Below are 20,600 nucleotides of genomic sequence, written 5' to 3' on the forward strand. Positions count from 1 at the left end.
ATAATTGTGTGTCTGACTTGTTGCATGAGTACTTGTTGCATGAGTGCATGAGTAGACTCAGATCTGACCTCTCCCCAAGAATTGGGAATGAAGGCAGACAAATGGATCAGAACAAGAGTGAGCAGAAAAGCTCATACAGGTGATGACAAGGATGGCAAGAAGAAGGATGGTAAGTCTTCTGACAAGGGTGGGGACAAAGATAAAAATAATTCTGAGTCTTCATCAGGGGAGGTGGGTCCAAATCCTCTTCAAGCAATCAAAAGAAGCCATGGTGTTATTTATGTAAAAGTAAAGGCCATTGGGCAAGTGATTCCACTTGTCCAAAGAAAAACATCAAGGATCCCACTACCACGAACCCAACTGCGTCCTCTAGTGCCCCTTGTAATAGCAGTGGAGGTGGGAATAACACTACACATAGTCAATCAAAGGCTGTAGCTGGGCTCACCATTGGTAACGTAGTTGGGGTTGGTCTTGTTAGGGAGACCACAGAGTCTGTTTTAGTCTCTGATGGTGGTACTGACTTTGCCACCTTGTTTGCTTGTCCCCTTATTATGGGTAAGTACAAACAACTACCCCTAATAAATGATGTTGAGGTTCAGGCCTACAGGGATACAGGCGCCAGTGTCACTATGGTGATTGAGAAACTGGTTGCCCCTCAACAACACCTACTTGGTCAGCAGTACCAAGTGATAGATGCTCGTAACAACACTCTTAGCCACCCTGTTGTATGGCAGTTTGAATTAAATAAGCTATATATATATTGTTCTATATAAATAAGTTTATCCTAATAGGAGTTTAATATTTACACCGATAGTAGTAGTATGTTCCACCTCCCCTTCCCTTAGAATGGAAGAGTCCGACAGTTATTGGGCTGGAGTTGACAGTAGAACATTGAGGAGCTAGAAGAGCAGCTGTGTGGAGAACTGTTGTGGAGGCAGTAGAGATGAAAGAATAAAGACTGAAGTAAAGAAATGTATTTAAAGTGTCTTTATATCACACCCCATGGCCATTGTGAATCATAGGTGGGGGGGGGGAGGGGGGGCGGTTTACTGGTCCAAAGAAAGTTGTGGTAGCCACTGATTTACCTGTAGATTGCTTACTATTCAATGATTTGGAGACATCAGCTTGGGCTGAAGTAGAGTTGGAGGCTCATGCAGCAATGCTGGGCATTCCAGGGCATATATTTGCTCTCACAAGGGCTCAGGCCCAGAAGCAAGGAGGACAGGGAAAATTGGATCCCAAAAGAATGGACCAAGTGCTCCCAAAAGCTAGGTGTAGAAAGGGTAAATCCTTGCCCACTATCCCTCCCTCTCCAGAAGATTCACCTTTTGAGGAAGAGGAATTATTTCCATGTGCAGAACCTACACCAGATGAGCTGTCAGCAAACACTGCTGAGCTTGTGGGTGCAGGGAGGCCTGCTAGGGAAGAGTTGAGTGTGGCACAGCAGACCTGTCCCACACTAGAGGGTTTAAGACAGCAAGCTGTCAAACAGCAGAATGGGGATATCACTGATAGCCATAAGGTCTATGGGAAGATAACCTCCTCTATACTGAGTCAAGGGACCATAAACCTGGAGCTGCCAAGATATTGGTAATCCCTTTGCAGTATAGGAAGTTTCTTCTGAATTTGGCTCATGATATTCCTTTGGATGGGCATTTGGGCCAGAGTAAAACAAGGGACAGACTGGTTCCATTCTTTCACTGGCCTTATATGTCAGAGGACACTAAGAGGTTTTGTTGCTCCTGTGAGACCTGCCAAGCCAGTGGCAAGACTGGTGGGACACCAAAGGCCCCCAGTGGTTGGGGGGTCCTTTGAGAGGGTAGGGGTTGACATAGCTGGCCCCGTTGACCCTCGGCAGCTTCAGGCAATAGGTTTATCCTTGTGGTAGTGGACCAAGCCACTAGGTATCCTGAAGCTATACCCTCAAGGACCACTACAGCTCCTGCAGTGGCAAAAGCCCTCCTGGGAATATTTTCCATAATGGGGTTCCCTAAGGAAGTGGTGTCAGGCTTGTGGAAGGAGTGTGGTGTAACTTACAAGTTCACTACTCCTTATCATCCATAGACAAATGGTCCGGTTGAGAGGTTTAATAAAACTCTCAAAGGCATGATCATGGGATTCCCTTAAAATCTCAGGAGGAGATGGGATGTCCTGTTGCCATGCCTCCTTTTTGCTTATAGAGAGGTATCCCAAAAAGGAGTGGGCTTTAGCCCCTTTGAACTCCTCTTTGGGCACCCCGTAAGAGGTCCCCTTGCTCTTGTAAAGGAGGGTTGGGAACAACCTTACAAAGCTCCCAAGCAAGACATTGTGAATTATGTACTTGGTCTAAGATCTAGAATGGCAGAGTACATGAAAAAGGCCAGTAAAACCCTCCAGGCCAGCCAAGAGCTCCAAAAGCAATGGCATGACCAGAAGGCTGTCCTGACTCAGTACCACCCAGGATAGAAGGTGTGGGTATTGGAGCCTGTGGCCCCAAGAGCACTCCAGGACAAATGGAGTAGACCCCATCTCATTGTGGAGAAGAAAGGTGAGGAACCTATTTGGTAGACCTGGACACTGCCAAAAGTCCCCTTAGGGTCCCTCTCCCTGACCCCTCTTCACCACTGAAGCTGATGGCTTAGTAGAGGGAGTTCTGCTTGCAGATTGCCTTACTGCTGAGCAGAAGGACAACTGCATAAATCTCTTAGATCAGTTCCCTGACCTCTTTTCACTGATCCCAGGTACAACTACCTGGTGTGAGCACATAATCGACACTGGAGACAGTCTACCTGTCAAAAGTAAGATTTATAGGCAGCCTGACCATGTCAGAGATTGCATTAAACAAGAGGTACAGCAAATGTTAGAACTAGGAGTGATTGAACCTTCTGAAAGTCCCTGGGCTAGCCCAGTGGTGCTTGTCCCCAAACCTCACAGTAAAGATGGTAACAACAAAATGAGGTTTTGTGTGGACTATAGAGGTCTTAATCAACTAACCAGGGCAGATGAGCTGATAGGTACACTGGCTTCTGCCACGTATCTAAGCACTTTTGACTTAACTGCAGGGTATTGGCAGATTAAGTTGGCAGAAGATGCTAAATCTAAAACAGTATTTTCAACCATTGGAGGGCACTATCAGTTCACTGTCATGCCCTTTGGATTGAAAGGTGCACCTGCCACTTTTCAGAGGTTGGTGAATACAGTCCTCCAAGGATTGGAAGCCTTTAGTGCAGCATATCTAGATGATATAGCTGTATTTAGCTCCACCTGGGATGATCACCTGGTCCACCTATAGAAAGATTTGGAGGCCCTGCAAAAGGCAGGCCCCACTATCAAGGCTTCAAAGTGCCAGACAGGGCAGGGGAAAGTGGTATAGCTGGGCCACCTGGTAGGTGGGGAACAGATTGCACCACTGCAGGGGAAGATCCAAACCATTATGGAATGGGCTCCCCCTACATCTCAAACCCAGGTAAGAACCTTCTCAGGCCTCACAGGGTACTATAGGAGGTTCAATAAGAACTATGGCACCATAGCTGCCCCTCTTAATGACCTCACATCCAAAAAATGCCTACAAAGGTATTATGGACAGCTAGCTGTCAAAAGGCCTTTGATGGGCTAAAACAGGCCATGTGCCCTGCACCTGACCTAAAAAGCCCTTGTTAATCCAAAAAATGAACAGTCCAGACTGATGCTCCTGAATTAGGGGTAGGGGCAGATCTATCACAGCAAAACACTGAGGGCCAGGATTAAACTGTTGCTTTTATCAGCAGGAGGTTGACCCTGAAAAAGTTGAGACCATATCTATTTGGTACTCACTTTATTGTTCAGGCTGACCACAAACCTCTATTATGGCTTAAACAAATGAAAGGTGAAAACCCTAAATTGTTGAGGTCGTCCATCTCCCTACAGGGATTGGACTATACAGTGGAACATAGACCTGGGAGTACCCACTCCAATGCAGATGGACTCTCCAGATATTTCCACTTAGACAATGAAGACACATCTGGGCAACGTTAGCCTTAATGTCCCTCGTTTGGGGGGGGTTGTGTAGGAAAGTACCATCTTGCCTGGCATGTTACCCCCATTTTTACATGTATGTAAGTTTTTTTTTGCCTGTCTCACTGGGATCCTGCTAGCCAGGACCCCAGTGCTCATAGTTTGTGGCCTGAATGTGTGTACCTGTGTAGTGACTAACTGTGTGACTGAGGCTCTGTTAACAAGAACCTCAGTGCTTATGGTCTCTCTGCCTTTAAAGTTGTCACTATAGGCTAGTGACCATTTTTACCAATTCTAATTGGCACACTGGAACACCATTTAATTCCCTAGTATATGGTACCTAGGTACCCAGGGTATTGGGGTTCCAGGAGATCCCTATGGGCTGCAGCATTTCTTCTGCCACTCATAGGAAGCTCAGACAAACCTTTACACAGGACTGCCACTGCAGCCTGAGTGAAATAACGCACACGTTATTTCACAGCCATTTTCACTGTACTTAAGTAACTTATAAGTCACCTATATGTCTAACCTTGACTTGCTGAAGGTTAGGTGCAAAGTTACTAAGTGTGAGGGCACCCTTGCACTAGCAAAGGTGCCCCCACATAGTTCAGGGCCATTTCCCTGGACTTTGTGAGCGCGAGGACACCATTACACGCGGGCACTACATATAGGTCAATACCTATATGTAGCCTCACAATGGTAACTCCAAATATTGCCATGTAACATGTTTAAGGTCATGGAATTGTCCCCCGTGCCAAATCTGGTATTGGGGTGCCAATTCCATGCATTCCCTGGGCTCCACTATGGACCCGGGTACTGCCAAACCAGCTCTCTAGGGTTTTCTCTGCAGCTACCGCTGCTGCCACCCCACAGACAGGGTTCTGCCCTCCTGGGGTCTGGGCAGCCCAGCCCCAGGAAGGCAGAACAAAGAATTTCCTCTGAGAGAGGGTGTTACACCCTCTCCCTTTGGAAATAGGTGTTAAAGGCTGGGGAGGGGTAGCCTCTCCCAGCCTCTGGAAATGCTCTGAAGGGCACAGATGGTGCCCTCCTTGCATAAGCCAGTCTACACCAGTTTAGCAAACCCCCAGCCCCTGCTCTGGTGTGAAACTGGACAAAGGAAAGGGGAGTGACCACTCCCCTGTCCATCACCACCCGAGGGGTGGTGCTCCGAGCTCCTCCAGTGTGTCCCAGATCTCTGCCATCTTGGACCCAGAGGTGTGAGGGCACCCTGGAGGCCTCTGAATGGCCATTCCCAGCAGGTAATGTCAGAGACCCCTCCTGATTGGTGCTTACCTGACTAGGTGGCCAATCCTCCTCTGAGGGCTTTTAGGGTCTCCCTAGTGGGCTTTTCCTCTGATAACGACTTGCAAGAATTAATCAGAGTTCCTCTGCACCTCTCTCTTCGACTTCTGCCATTCCGGATCGACCGCTGACTGCCCCAGGACACCTGCAAAGCTGCAACAAAGTAGCTAGAATACTACCAGCGACATTGTAGCGCCTAATCCTGCCCGCTTTCTCGACTGTTTCCTGGTGGTGCATGCTCTGGGGGCTGCCTGCCTTCACCCTGCACTGGAAAACTAGAAGAAATCTCCTGTGGGTCGACGGAATCTTCTCCCTGCTTCAGCGTCACCGGTACTCTGAGACCTCTCTCATCCTGACAAGCGTGGCCCCTGGAACACAGGTGGTGGACCCAAGTGACCCAGACTGTCCAGTGGTCCAACTGTCCAAATTTGGAGGAGGTAAGTCCTTGCCTCCCCTCTCCAGACAGTAATCCTGTGCACTGCATGAACTGCAGCTACAAGGGCTTCTGTGCACACTTCCATGAAATCCTGCATCCACAGCCAAGCCTAGGTTCCCAGCACTCTGTCCTGCGATGCTCAACTCCCTGAGGTGTAGTGGGAGACTCTTTTGTATTGTTGAGACGACCGCCGTGTTCAGACTTCTTGAACTCGTGTCCAAGGACGTCTGCGGGTGCTACCTTCTTGTGCGTGGGCTCTCTACATTGCTGAGGGCCCCCTCTGTCTCTTCTCCCTAGTGGCGACATCCTGGTCCTTCCTGGGCCCGGGCAACAACCTTTATCTTCAACCGCGACTCTTGCAGCTAGCAAGGCTTGTTTGCAGTATTTTGCCAAGGAAACAACTTTGCATCATCCAGCACGCCGTGGGACATCTTCTGCACAAAGGAGAAGTTCCTAGCATCTTTCGTTGTTGCAGAATCTTCAGCTTCTTCCATCCAAAGGCAGTCATTTTGCACCTTCATCCGGGGTTTAGTGGGGTCCTGCCCCCCCTGGACACTGTCGCGCCTCTTGGACTTGGTCTCCTTCCTTTGCAGGTCCTCAGGTCCAGGAATCCGTCTTCAGTGCTTTGCAGTCTGTTGTGATCTTTGCAAAATCCTCTAACACAACTTTAGTGTGTTTCTGGGGAAATAGCAGTACTTTACTCCTACTTTCCAGGGTCTCAGGGTGGGGTATCTTGGACACCCTTAGTGTTTTCCTACACTCCCAGCAACCCTCTACACACTACAGTAGCCTAGGGGTCCATTTGTGGTTTGCATTCACATCTCCGGTCCGGCAGACGCATCCACAGACGCATCCACACATGCACACACATGCAGACACCACACACTCACACACAACACCCCTCCCCCCCCTCCCCTGTCAGTCGATCACCTTACCTGTTCCGAGGAGAATGTTGTCCGGTAGGGAACGGGAAGGGGCACTGCTACCGCCTGCACCGCCCTGCCAGCAGGACACCGCTAGGTCGTATTAATAGTCTTAATACAGCTGGTGGCGTACTTCCGGTGGGGCGAAGCAGGTGGTAGCACCACCCAGGCGCCTCCGACCGCCAGCATGGCTACTGCCGGATTTCCGCCCAAATTGTGGTGGAAATCCGACAGTATCCACAGCATGGCAGGCGGTCTCCTGGCGCCTGTGGCTTTGGCGGTCTCGATTTGAGACCGCCAAAGTCATAATGAGGACCTATGTGTTCTGCAGTGGCTTATATGAAAATGGCCATGAAAATCAATTCATTAAATGGACAGGGAAAAACGGCTTCAAGACTTTATGGCCCTGGAGTATTAGGGAATTTTATGAAATGCACAATCCTTACAAATTCTTGTAACTAAGAAAAAGGTTTCTAAGGAAGTGAAAACGCTTTATGATACTTGATGTTGTTCTCGAGTATCTCACACACATGATCACAGCAAAAAGATGTGTTTTGATTTGATGGAACTCGAGTTCAAGGTATTTTGGGGTATTAACTCAAGCATTCCGTATATCACTTATTAGTATACTTCAGCGTGATTCCCCATGGGCAACAGGTATGTCCAGACGTGGGTCCCATGCTCATTGTGACAGTGGAACAAAGCTACACCTGAATTGCAAGCCTCAATCAGCACGAAACCAGTCTTGAGTTGCTTGTGTTACAGTTTAGGGAGGACCTGGCCTGGCAGGTAGGTCTGGACTGTTCCTATAGGAGAAGGATGAAGGTTTATTTGCTTATGGCTGGGTCCAAGCTGAGATGGCATGGTCTGCAAATAACGACGCAATGAGATGCAGCTCCAAATAAATAACAGTGGCTGTGATTTACTCAAGTATTTCAAACATCGCTTCTTTTATATTTCAGTGCTCCATTCCAGGCCAAGGCTGCAGGCAATCTGACACTGTAGGGCCCAGAGAGATGGTGATCCGGCCTAGAAGAGGATCCTTTGGGGGAGTCAGGTGTAACCCTGTGAGCGCTGGTGCCTGTGCCAGGAGCAGTGGTTCCATTCATCCACTGAATCCTTTCAGCTGGACCAGGACATCGCCCTTGCCAATTCATGGTGAGGAGGGAGTACTGGTGTGTGGTGCTACCAGTGACCGTCTGCAGCTCTTGGCCTGGTCTCTCTTCTGAGACATGAATGGAAAAGGTGGAGGAGGTGCCAGTGAGGATGAAGACCACGCTAGGTGTGTGCTTGTGGTCCTTAAAGCTGTTGGCAAAGAAGATATAGGTACACATATAAGACAGGGGAAGGTCTCTGCATAGGGATTTAGCTGCTTACGGATGGCCTGCACAGCCCTGACATGCAAGGGACCTGGGGCCATATGTACGAACACTTTTTCCCATATACACAGAATGGATAAACACCTTTGCTACATCTGGCCCCTGGTCTCATATCCCTGGACTCTGGAGGAAGTATTGCCCTTCCACGGTGTTTAGGATGCACTATGGGTGCAAGGACACAGTGGCTCAGCCTATGGGGGCTGTATTTATGAGAGGCTTGCACCGCCGTTGCATCACTTTTAGTGATGCCGAGGCGGCGCAAACCTCTTAACCATATCTATGAGGCAACGCAAAGCCACTTTCCGTGACTTTGAATGTCCTCATAGATAAGGAGTAAGACAAGGCAGTGCACATTGCTGCATTGTCTTCCTCTGTCCCAGGGAGGCATGCCACAGGAGCTGCAGTGGATGTTCCCACGCAACACCCATGGATTTTGATGCATCCCCAGATTTACAAGAGTCTGTAAACCTAGGGATGCCCCTAAACCATACCCCTCACCATTGTGAAGCACACATAAAAAGAGGAAAAAGCCTCCTGGGATTAATTTTGTGCAGGAAGGTGGACCTTCCTGCACAAAAACAATCTGCCGACAATGCAGGCAAACTTGCAGCATGGTGCAAGGGTGTCTGTGTTGGCAGCGAAAACTGCACCAGCGCAGTTGGGACAGGAATGCACCACATTGCATATATACAACACATTCCTGCCATTTTCTTTTGACGCAGGGCAGAGCAGCAAGGTGACTTGCTGTGCGGTCCGGCACTAAATTCTTGTAAATTTGGCCCTGCACCTCTCCCCGCAAGAATCACCTGCTTTGGGACTTTGAAGTCCGTCCCACTCAAAAGGACCTGGAGTCTTGCCCTGCACTGAAGTCTCTGTGAGGGGTGGCAAGATGGAGATCCTGAACCAGGGACCTTTGTCCTTTATTCTACATAAGGACTGAGTCACCTGGGATCCCCTATCCCTGGCTTGTAATGCTGCAGGCTCACCACATCCATTGGGAACTACCTGAGACGTAGGGCTGCTGGCCCAAACAGGGGAGTTACTATCACAGTTCAGCCCCCTTGCTGGAACTGCTCAATTGCTCTTAATGTGATAAGCCACTCAAATGGGGACTCCTTCCCTCCCCACCCTCCTTCCGCTGCCTCTTGACACCGCGGTCTCCGTGCCCACTGTGGCTGCCGTACTGCCACACTGATGACAAGATGGCTTGGAATAGTGACAAAATCGTGGATGTGGCCCTCGTCCATAACCAGGTGAAGATGGACAAGTACACTAGAGAACTGGCGAACCATCCTAGTCTGGCAGTGGGGTGTAATTCACAGATGAGGGAGTACAAGACTGCCATTTCCTATCAGAACACATGATACTCTAAGCTAGCAAGTCCTCCTGGACTGCTCTAGAAACGAAGATTAGGGAAGTGGGGATGGCTGTAGCCCTATACAGGAAAGGTCTAAGTGGTGGTGGATAGGGTGACAGGAGGAAGGATGAATCTCAGAACTCGAAAGCACAGTGTAGCAGCTGTAGGCATCAGTGACGTATCTCTCATCAGTATCAACGGCCCTGGGGGAACATGCATAGGACACAGAGGGGTGGCCATGGAGGAACAGCCCTGAAGGCACAGAAGGCTCTCATCCTGAAATGTTTGATGAGTACTGGTTACACATGTGGATTAAGTCAAGTGAACTGTCAAAATACTTCATGACAGAGTGCGCTCGCCATGCGCTGACACAGAAGTTATCTGGTGTAGCCCCAACTCAATTGCCAAGATCGTGAACCAAAAAGAGTGGCAAGAAATCCCTAGAACAGATCATGCTCTTGAACAGCTGTGCTTTGAACGTACTCGTATCATGAGCTTTCTCGATTTCACCTGCTTGGTACAGTGGCCAGCAAAAGCCTTTGAGGTTCTCAAACAAAGCTGCATTTAACTCCAGGTTTCCACTCTTTGACATATTATCAAACGCTTGGGTCCAGGTGGCAGAAAATAAGGACCTCACTCAACACCTGGCCTAGCGTTCCCTGGAAGATGTTGTGGCAGCCACAGGGAACTCCACATCCATAAACAGTTGGGCAAGAACAAAACGGGAACACAAATGTGCAATGGAGAATCCAACATGGATAAGGAGGGATAAAACCTCAGAACACCTGCCTGATCTAAATAGGACCCTGGCAATCCAGTAAAAGGGGAAATCATGCATGCCAAAGAGGCGGGATCCTGAGAGTCTGGGGCTGTATGGAATGGTCTTAGCTCTGAAGACCAGACAAAATAGAGGAGTGAGGTAGGGGGGATGTGCTGGAGGATGGACTGTTCAGTGTCTCAGAGCTCTGAAACCTCAGTAGAGGGGCAAGCACCCCGGCTGTCCAATGGATGTTACTCTGCAACCTCATGAAGGGGAAACTTTAAACTTGCATGCCCTTTAAGTGTTCCCTTGGTTTGAGTTAACATGGGGGTTTTATAGAGTGAGAGAGTGACATATACTTCATGGGTAGTATTATGGGGTAGGGTATTGGTGGGTGATGATTTTGTTAACATAGTAAATGTTTTTTTTAATTTTAGCGTCATCCTAAATTTGATAGAAACTGGCAGGCCAATAATAAGCATGACACTGCATGCACTAAAATTGTACGCTGACAAGTTACACTGCTCTAAGTAAGAGTTCAACTGCGACAATACAGTGGCAATAATGCTCATCCTTCATGCACTAGGCCCCCTGGGGACAGTTAGGAACCTGGAATGTCTATGGACTAAAAAACAGGACCAAGAAGGGGGTGGCCCGTCAGTTAGCTACAGAGCACTCCCAAGGCATCATACTTTTGCAATCAAATGTAGCTTCCTGGAGAAAGCAGACTATGTTATGATTTATAATGCTCCTACTCATCTCGGAGGGATATCCTGGCACAACCAGCCAGGTTAGAAGACATGGTGAATGAGGGAGACCAATGAGTACAAACAATTGATGAACAATAACCAATTCGATCTGGAAAAGCCAAGTTCTGAGAAGCCTTTTAAACAGCGTAAGACCTGATGTTAGATGTATGTTCAAGGAAAGGGCATTCCAATCAACAACAGTGTGTTACGTAAAGGAGCAACCACCCATTCTAGACAGTGAATTTGAGAATAATGGCCTACTTGGCTGACCACAGGGGCCTGAATGGTTAGCAGAAGCTTACTCGAGTGAGCATTTAGGAAGGGCCTGCTTCAAGGGTTCAACAGACATGGAAACGCGGGCGTACTGCTCTAGATTCACTAGAGAATATAGAGGAGTGAATATACTACTTCGGAAGTCCTTCTCAATTGTATACATCCAGATCAGGATGGACCACCAGGGGTGCAATATAAAGCAAGTGGCAGGATAAGTCGTGGAACTTTGTCAGTGTATATGCTCCACTACCCCTGACATGAAGCAAAACGTCTTTGAAGAACCTGGTGACCTAGTGGTCAGTTTTCTACAAGGTGTGACGATGACTGGACATGGGCACACACTGCTGGACCTCACAGACATATCTCTCTCCCAGACTGGGCAACCTCCCAAGGATTGCATGCTGCATGGCACAAGTGGCACCCAGGACAGAACATCTAAATATAATTTTCCTCTCTGCATTGATGCTTTTCCTCATTAGAAACCGCCTTCCTTCCCAACCCTGACCTAACATGATTGAGGAGACTAAATCCTGCCCAGAGGGTTATCTGGCAACTAGAACTAGTCAAAATGGGCCTGGATAATGCCAGCAGAGCATAGTATATGGCAACCCAAGGCTTAGTGGTTAATGGGTGAAGATTTCTCCCACTGTCTGAGACTGAGATCGAAGTCTTCTTTAAACTCAATAAGGTGTTAGTTGCCTTAGCATGTACACTCTAGGAGGCACGCGGGAAACCAGTGGCTTATTTTCACAAGTAGAGTAAAAAAGAAGCAGTGATAGCTAAACTCAAAGCAAAGACCCTCAAACTGAAAAAGGAGTTCATTGAATTGGAAGAATGACAAGCCGATGCATCAAGTGGGGATAGTAAGATGGTACTGACACAAATAGCTCTGGAAGAGTCCATTCTGAATTGGAAGGTGTCCCAGCACCAAGTACACAAACCTCTGGATAAAGTAGGGAAACTCTTATACTGGCTCAGTAACAGAAAGACAACATTGAGGTCAGTCTCTGAAATCTGAACCCAATTGGTTGTTGCTACTGCTATTGCCTCAACCACTTACTACATAGCTTTAAGTAGGACCAAACTACCAGAGATGGAAGTAAAGACTCGTCATATAAATGAACTTCCTTTCGGACCCTGAAAAGTAAGAACCAAAACGCCTTGGAACTCCCATCATAAATGGAAGAGGTAGCAGAGGCTATTTCTTGAATGCAAACTGGTAGGTTACCTGGCCCTAAACTGCTCCCTCTTGAGTTCTTCAAATTACGTTTTTTTTATGTTGCAATTCTTTATTCAAAACCAACGATACCTTACACAAAATCCGTTTAGTGAGACAAAGGTACATAGCACTCTGTGAGTTCCAGCATTACAGTGCTGGAGATGTCAAACATACGGGGAGGAAGAGATATTCTGATATACATCAATAACCAAGAGGACCAAGCAAAATCTGGTATATATCTGAAGCTCAATGCAGCAATTGAAATGGGTGGTCTGACCATAGAGTGGGACACCATCCGCGTCCCAAACCATGCCCAAGCAGTAGTGGGTGTGGAAGAGTCGGGAGTCCGGGCAATCGCCGCTAATCATCCCTCCCCCAAACCTCCCAAAACTCCATTTTATTTTGTCTGTGTTGTACGCGGAGAAAGGAGCATGGGGGTGTCTTGTGTGGGTGACTGTTTAGGGAGAAGGGGCACGGGGGCAAAAGACATGAGGCGGTAACGGGAAGAAAGGGCCAGGACGGTGGAGAGGGGTGAGTGATGTACGTACCGAAGAAAAGGGAAAGAGAGGAATGTGGGGGAAGGGGCGAGGGAAAGAGAGAGATGGCGGATTGCACTCAATATAGCAGGGAAGAGGAAGTGTTGCAGATGAGCAATAGAAGGGATCAGGACGCAGGGCAGTTGAAATAAATACCTGGGGAGAGGAAGGTATAGACTGAGCAAGGGATAGGGGTCGCATCTGCCACATTATGCACCATGGGTAATTAACAGAGGGTAACACAGGGCTCAGATATGTGTGATCAGCAGGAAAAAGAGAGAGGAATACAGCGATGGGGTTATAACAGTGAGAGTGAAGGTGAGAGTGAAAGTAAAAGTGAGATCAAAAGTAAAGAGAAGAGTGAAAGTGAAAGTGGAGATGCAGGTGGAAGTGGGAGTGACCGAGGGGGGGACTGGGAAGAATGGGAGGGGGGGACTGGGAAGAATGGGAGGGGGGGCAGGGTCAAGGGGGATGTTCAAAGGAGAGATAGTGGGAATAGAAGGGGCAGAAGAGATGGAGGGAGAAAAGGAAGAAGAGGGAAAACCTACCCTTGGTAAAATGGAGTCAAGCCCAGGCGGAGATGTGTGCCTACACGCAACTAAAGCCAAGCAGGAGGGACGGGAAGTGTGCTGGTGTGTGGGTATGTGGTTCCCGAACAAAGGAGTCACCGCCTGGTAACTTGGAACAGGACACCAGCGGGGAGCACTCAGCCCTCCGGCGCTGAGAGGAAGGGGGCCCACGTCTGGAGGAACACATCCACCTTATCCTGGAGGCTATATATGAGCTGTTAGTGGGAGGCAGCCTGATACATTGAAGTGATCCATTCCCCATGAGAGGGGGCAGTTTCTGAGCGCCAGTGCCTGAGGATACACACTTTGGCAGTAGCCAATGCTGTGTGTAACAAACGTTGCTGCGGTCGGGAGAGGTCGTACAAATGTCTGGTGTCATGCAGCAGTTTAAGAGAGAAGAGGTGGGAGAAGGCGGCAAGGGTAACACTTCCCTAAGGGTACACCCCACCGATCGCCAGAAAGGTTGGATGACTGGGCAGTCATGTAAGATGTGAGGCAAATCACAGCGGGCATGGGGACATCTCCAACAGGAGGCATGGGGCAACAACCAGAACGTAATTTCTGGGGGGTCCAGTACCAATCGTGTAGCGTCTTGAAAAGACTGAATTCCAAGCGAGCCTTCCGAGCTCCGCGATCCCTAGCCTCAATCAATTCTGCCCAGTCCTCTAGTTCATATTCGGTCTGGAGGCATGCCTGCCACTTATATTTGAGGAAGATCAGGAGGGGGAGGGAAAATAGATTGCGGTTCAACAGTGTGTGTATTCCGGATATGACTCCCCGAAGGGGACCCCAGGTTTCCAAGCAGTGGAGTACCAGGGATTGAAAGAGTCGCCGGGGGGACTCCCCAGACTGTGTTTGAGCTGTAGAAAATGTCACGAGTGGTGTGCTGGCAGGTCGAACTCCTTCTGGAGTTCCGTGAATGACTTCAGTCTGCCCTCGGTTAGAAGTTGATCGAACCGTAGGAGGGCCTTCGAACGCCACTCCTCCCGAAAGATGGTCCTACCCCCTATTAGAAAACCCCTATTTCCCCAGAGTGGGGCTCTGTCATGAATCAGGGGGTCCACTTTCAATAAGCGGTGTGCTTGCCGCCAAGAGTTTCACATGGCTCTGATCATGGGATTGGTTATGCGGAGGGGAGCAGGTCCTGTATTATAGAGCACATGGAGTCCCGGTGGGGAATGCGAGAGTGTCCGTTCCAACTCCACCCAAAGTGGCGGGTCCCTCACACCCGGAAGTAGGAAGACCAGCTGGGAGAGCTGTAATGCTAGGATGTAGTGTTCCACTGAGGGGAGACCCAGTCCCCCGTACTCGCGTCGGACGAGTAATGCAGCTCTGGGCAGCCGTGGGCCCAGCGACCCCCAAAAGAAGGCTCTGATGCAATGGTCTATCTCTCGAAGAGAGGCAGGGGTATCTGCAAGGCAGCATACCCAGAACGTACAGGAATCTCGGCATGGTCACCATGCGTACTGCCTGTGCTCTGCCCCACATAGAGAGGCCCAAATGTGTTAATTTATCAAAATCCAGTTTCATACTGACTAGCAGTGGGTCTAGGTTGTCAGCCACCATTTTTTCCAATCCTCTGTTAATGTGAATACCCAGGTAGTGAAGATGCGACTGCTTCCATTTCATCGGGAAGCCCTGAATGGATGCACTTACCGTTATGGGGGATAGGGGCAATGCCTCGCTCTTATCCCAGTTGATCCGGTAGCCCGAGATAAGTTCAAATTCATGTAAAGTGGCACGGAGAGCCGCAAGGATTTAGTTAGGTCGGTGAGGGTGAGCAGGATATCATCAGCATATAAATGAATGGTGGAACAGCCACCAGGGACGGATATTCCGGTGATGAGACTGGATCTGCGGATCGCTGCCGCTAAGGGTTCAACAGCCAGTAGGAATAGTAACGGCAACAAGGGACAGCGTTGGCGGGTCCCCCTACTAACAGAAAAGGGATCGGAGAGGAATCCACCACAGTTGACCTGTGCTGTCAGGGAGTCATACAACAAGCGCACTCTATTAGTAAAACTAGTCCCTAGACCAAACCGTTTTAGCGTTTCAAAGAGGTACCACCACTCTATTCGATCAAATGCCTTCTCGGCATCCAGGGAAAGGGTGAGCGCCTCCTCCCAGGAGTCCCGTGCTGCCCAAAGAGCGTGGAGCAGCGTACGTAGGTGGTTCCTAGAAGAACAGCCGGGTACAAAGCCAACTTGTGTATGATGAATCAAAGACGGTATGACCTTCTTGAGGTGGGACACTAGGATCCCCGCCAGAATTTTGACATCTCCGTTGAGGAGGGATATGGGACGGTAACTACCACAAAGGAGAGGATCCTTACCACGTTTGGTAATACTATTATAGAGGCTTTATTTGAGAGGGGATGTAAAGAGCCTGCCTGGTCTGCCCTGCAAAAGGCCTCATATAGGGTATCCACCCCTGTCCATTTATAGAATTCTCTTGGGTATCCGTCCTCTACAGGGGCTTTATGATCTGGGAGGTTGGCGATTGCCTGCTGGATCTCCTCCTTACTGATATCTCCCTCCAGAAGGGCCCTGCCCTCCTCCGAGAGACGAATAAGTTACTTACCTTCGGTAACGCTTTTTCTGGTGGATACAGTAACTACCTGTGGATTCCTCACCTAAAGAATTCTCCCCTCGCGCCAGCCCTCGACAGAAATTTCTTCTAGCTCTGCACGTCGACGATGACGTCACAATCGCCCGACTCCACGCGACGCCACATGACGTCATCCAGGCAATAAGAAGCCCTCGTCGACGTGCAGACGTCAGTTATCACCATTTTTATACGTGCCATAGAGGCGAACAGATTAAACCTAAAGAGTACACATTTATCCAGAATAAATGAAAATAAAACATTTATTATAAAACTCAATATAAATAACAGTTATGAATGCTCAATTCGAGAGAGAAATAAATATATGTATGTATAATCCCAGTCCATAATGTTCTTTTCACTATCTTAATTTGCAAAGGAAAAGTATATACAATCAATACAACTATATGCATGAAACAGCTATATACATATATAAACAAGATCAAGGATGCACACCCAAAGAGATCTTGGCTTGACCAGTCAGGCAACGGGGAGGCAGGTGGGACCGTGAGGAATCCACAGGTAGTTACTGTATCCACCCGAAAAAGCGTTACCGAAGGTAAGTAACTTATTCTTCTGATGGATACACCTACCTGTGGATTCCTCACCTAAAGAATAGAGTCCCCAAGCAGTATAACCTCCGGTGGTGGGTGCACGAATGGTCAAACCAAGAAATCTTGCAGCACCGAGCGAGCAAAATGGCCATCCCTCCTAACCTCAGAGTCCAAACATTAATGTTTGGCAAAAGTATGGAGGGACGCCCAAGTCGCTGCCCTGCAGATGTCAGCCACAGGAACACCTCTAGCCAAAGCTGATGAAGCTGCTTTGGCTCTGGTGGAATGGGCACGAAGCCCCACAGATGGATCCCTCTTCGCCAAAGAATAGCAGATCTTAATACATAGAATTACCCACCTGGATAGCGTTCTCTTGTGGACCGCTCTACCTTTCCTCTTCCCCACGTATCCAACGAAGAGCTGTTCATCCTGTCTGAACTCTTTCGTCCTGGCGACGTAGAAGCTCAGAGCTCTTTGTGGATCCAGCCGGTGGAGCCTTTCTTCCTCCTTGGATAGGTGAGGTGGAGGGTAAAAGGAAGAGAGAGTAATTGACTGCCCCAGGTGAAAGGGTGTAACAACCTTCGGTAAGAAAGCCGCCTTGGTCCTCAACACCACTTTGTCCTTAAAGAAAGAAAGGTATAGGGTTTCCACAGTGAGAGCCTGAAGCTCGCTAACCCTTCTGGCAGATGTTATGGCCACCAGGAAAACAGTTTTGAATACTAGGAACTGTAAAGAACAAGAGTGCATTGGTTCGAACGGAGCCCCATAAGAAAAGTTAAGACTAAGTTAAGGTCCCACTGAGGCATAACAAATGGCGTGGGTGGATACCTATTAGGGAGTCCCTTTAGAAACTTTAAAACAATTGGTGATTTAAAGAAGGATGGTTGATCAGGAAGGCACAGAAAAGCAGATAGTGCAGACAGATAACCTTTAACAGTGGCAATTGCAAAACCTTTCTGTGCCAGATGGAGTGCAAATGACAAAATGTCAGATAAACCAGCTTTTAAAGGATCTAAACTATTCTCTCCACACCAGCTTGTAAATTTAGCCCAACGATTAGCATAGATTGACTTGGTGGAGTGTCGCCTGGCCGATAAAATAACCTCCACCACATCTGGAGGGAGAGAAAAGGAACTCAGATTGCCCCTTTCAATCTCCAGGCATGAAGATGCAGGCTCTGGAGGTGGGGGTGTAGAATCTGCCCCAGCGATTGCGAGAGGAGGTCCACCCTGCAAGGGAGACGGAGCGGAGGGCACTGAGAGAGTTGGAGTAGGTCCGAATACCACACCCTTCTCGGCCAATCGGGAGCTATTAGGATGACTTGAGCTCGGTCTTGGCGGATCTTCCTGAGAACTCGAGGAATCAAGGGTTTGGGGGGAAACGCGTAAAGTAACTGACCCTTCCAGGACATCTGAAACGCGTCCCCCATAGCTCCTTGCACCGGATACTGGAGGCTGCAAAATAGCGGGCACTGCGCATTCTCTTGAGTGGCAAACAGATCTATTTGCGGATATCCCCACATCCTGAAGATACACAGAACTAGATCTGGATGAAGACGCCACTCGTGGTCGACCGAGCTGCGTCGACTGAGAATGTCTGCACGCACGTTCAGGACTCCGGCCAAGTCATGTGCAATCACGCAGATCTTGTGGTCCTGAAGCCAGGACCAGAGACGAAGAGCTTCTCTGCAGAGAAGATACGACCCCACTCCTCCCTGTTTGTTTATATACCACATCGCGGTCGTGTTGTCCGTTAGAACTTGGATTGACTGACCACAAATGGAAGGGAGGAGGGCCTTGAGTGCCAGACGTACTGCCCGCAACTCTAACAGATTGATATGTAACTTCTGTTCCCCTGGAGACCAAAAGCCCTTGATCTCCAGGTCCCACAAGATGAGCTCCCCACCCTAGAGTGGAAGCATCCGTTACCACCGTGGCCACTGGAGGTGGCAGCGAGAACGGCCTTCCTTGAGACAGGTTGCCGACCGCTGCCCACCACTGAAGATCCACTGCAGTGTCTCTGGAGATCTTTATCAAATCTTCGAGATCCCCTTTGTGCTGAAACCACTGCCTGCGGACGCACCACTGAAGAGCCCTCATGTGCCAGCGTGCATGAGTGACCAACAGTATGCAAGAAGCGAACAGACCGAGCAGTCGAAGGACTTTGAGGACTGGAACTACCGCTCCATTTTGAAACATTGGAATCAATGCCTGAATATCCTGGACCCGCTGGGGTGGAGGAAAGGCCCGATTCAATGTTGTGTCCAATAATGCCCCTATGAACAGGAGGCGTTGAGAGGGCTCCAGGTGAGATTTGGGTACATTGACTGAAAAACCCAGGTCGTACAACAATTGAGTCGTCGACTGGAGATGGCACCGCACGAGCTCCGGAGTTTTGGCCTTGATCAACCAATCGTCCAGATAGGGAAACACAGCTATCCCCCTTCTTCTGAGCTCTGCTGCTACCACCACCATCACCTTTGTGAAGACTCGAGGTGCTGAAGTAAGACCAAAAGGGAGGACCGCAAACTGATAATGCTGCGATCCCACTACAAACCGGAGATACTTCCTGTGCGATTTCAGGATCGGAATATGAAAATACGCGTCCTGCAAATCGACCGACACCATCCAGTCTCCTTCGTTCAACGCCAAAAGAACCTGTGAGAGGGTCAGCATTTTGAATTTTTCCTGTATGAGGAACCAATTCAAAATCCTCAAGTCCAAAATCGGTCTCAGCCGACCATCCTTTTTGGGAATCAGGAAGTATCTTGAATAACAACCCTGACCCCTCTCTTGCTCGGGAACCAACTCTATCGGACCTTTTGCTAATAGGGATAATACCTCCTGCTGTAATAGGAGAAGATGGTCTTCCGAACAGAAGGATGGGCGGGGAGGGAAGGTAGGAGGGAATTCCCGAAAGGGAAGAGCGTACCCCTTCTTCACAATGTCGATGACCCAGGAGTCCGATGTTATAACCTCCCCCATCGGAAGAAAATGGGCAAGTCTCCCCCCTACCGGAGACAAGTGGACAGGGAGTGGAGGAGGACTACGGCTGCTTTCCTTGCTGCACCCCTCCCGAGGAAGAGGAAGAGGCAGAGTGCTGCAAGGTGGCTCCTCTCGTACGGACTCTGCCCCTGCCCCTGAAGGATCTGTATGGCAGGGTAGAAGCAGATTGTTGTGGTCCTTGCAATCTTCCACGAAAGGAACCACGTCCAAATCCTTTAAACCTCCGAAAGCCTCTAAAGGAGGATGAGGCTGACGACTGGAGTCCCAAAGATCTAGCAGTCGCTCTGCTTTCTTTAAAACGCTCCAGGGCAGAGTCAGCCTTTGTGCCGAAGAGCTTCTCTCCATCAAAAGGAAGATCAAGAAGTGTGGCCTGCACATCCGACGAGAAGCCAGATGACCGTAGCCAAGACTGCCGTCTAGAAACTATGGTCGTGCCCATAGCCCTAGCCACTGAGTCCGAAGTATCCAATCCCGACTGGATCACCTGAGTCGCCGCCGCCTGAGCATCCGCCAACAGCTGCATCATCTCCTGGGACAAATTAGGGTGGCCCTTCGCCTCTTCCATAAGGGCATGGATGTAACGCCCCAGTATGCAAGTTGCATTGGAAGATTTTAGGGCCATACTGCAAGATGAAAAGGTCTTTTTGCAGTATGGTCCATCTTTTTTGACTCCCTGTCCGCAGGGGTCCCAGGAAACGAGCCAGGAGAGGATCTGGACGAACAAGAGGCTTGCACCACTAGACTCTCTGGAGTTGGCTGTCTGGAGAGAAACACCGGATCCCCAGGCGCCGTCCTGTATCGACGAGCCACCGCTCTGTTGACCGCAGAGGTGGACACAGGTTTCAGCCAGATATCCTTAATGGGGTCCAGCAGAGCCTCATTGAAGGGCAAAAGAGGCTCAGCAGAAGCCGGGTGTAAAACCTCTGTCAATAAATTTCTCTTGACCTCCGCGGTAGGAAGGG

The sequence above is a fragment of the Pleurodeles waltl genome, chromosome 8, assembly GCF_031143425.1.
Source record: "Pleurodeles waltl isolate 20211129_DDA chromosome 8, aPleWal1.hap1.20221129, whole genome shotgun sequence".
Taxonomy (NCBI): domain Eukaryota; kingdom Metazoa; phylum Chordata; class Amphibia; order Caudata; family Salamandridae; genus Pleurodeles; species Pleurodeles waltl.